This window comes from Lactuca serriola, chromosome 7 (genome assembly GCF_051521515.1).
Source record: "Lactuca serriola cultivar US96UC23 chromosome 7, Lser_US96UC23_V15, whole genome shotgun sequence".
In the NCBI taxonomy this organism is placed as follows: domain Eukaryota; kingdom Viridiplantae; phylum Streptophyta; class Magnoliopsida; order Asterales; family Asteraceae; genus Lactuca; species Lactuca serriola.
The window spans coordinates 59,272,685-59,273,903 of record NC_136414.1 but is presented as its reverse complement, the minus strand read 5'-3'; positions in this window follow the sequence as shown (position 1 = coordinate 59,273,903).

Sequence of the window (1,219 nt, the reverse complement as noted above, 5' to 3'; positions counted from 1 at the left end):
CCCAAACTCATTTATTTCGTGTCGTGTCACGGGTCGTGTCGAGAATTTCCAGCCCTATCTGGAAGGATCATGTGGGTTGCTTGAGGACTAAGCAACTAGATTAGGGTTTTACCTGAAACCTTAGTAGCTCAGCTATATAAGGAAGCCCATGGATTCCTAAAATCAGCCACTTGAACCATAGAAGGAATACTAGCCGATTTTGAGCCTCCTATGCCTCTCTCATATTCTTCCAACTTGTTACTTGGTGTTTGTGATCCATTTGAGGAGCAACAATTGAGGCACTAGGCTCTTGAAGGTCAAGATCTACAAGTTACAATCAAAAGGTATTCTTCTAATGTTGTACTATGTTATGATTTCTGAAAATTATATGCTAGTTAGGGTTCATGCTTTGGATAACTTAATTTGCATGTATAACTTGAGAAGAACAATGATATAAAGCATTAGGGTTGCATGTACACCATAGGGATGTTGTAGTGCTCAAAACCCATCAGTGGTATCAGAGCTTTGCCTGTTTTTCTATTGTATTTGATGTTATGTTCAATTGTTCAAAGCTGAATGAAATCGATTTCTGGCCCCTGACTGATGAACTCGACAAGTCCATAGCCTGAATCGACGAGTTGACTCCTCTAACTGCATGATTTTTGGAATTTTAGTGTTGAAGCATACAAGTGACCCTCATAAACTTAACAGATCTGAAGCCATCTCCTGATCTACAGTCAAGATTCCAACCGCAATCACGAACCACATCTGTAGTCAACGTCATCATTCTTTTATCTTAGTTTTCGTTTATCTGTTATCTTATGTCTTTACATTTCTTTACCCAGTGTGCCTTGCATGGCCACCTTAGACATATTTAACTTTGTAATCTTCGAGACTCTATAAATAGAGCTCTCGTTTTCTGAATTAAATACCTCTCTTAATTATCTCTATCTTGAATTTCATATTCTACTCTTAATTTCTCATCCTCAAAGATCCTCATCAACTAAACTGTTATATGAAGATTATAATATCTCTTCGGAGCAAGTCACTTTTGACTTAATCACTAAGTCTAGTCTCACTTACTAACTTGGTTTGATTGCAATCCTCGTTAAGAATCAACTGAAGTGTTTTCTTGGCATAATACTTGTTGTCATTTACATTTCCTTATATTTCCGCACCTAACTATATAACTATCTAATTCTAACTTATTATTGTTGAGCTTTATGATCCATTGAGTTAA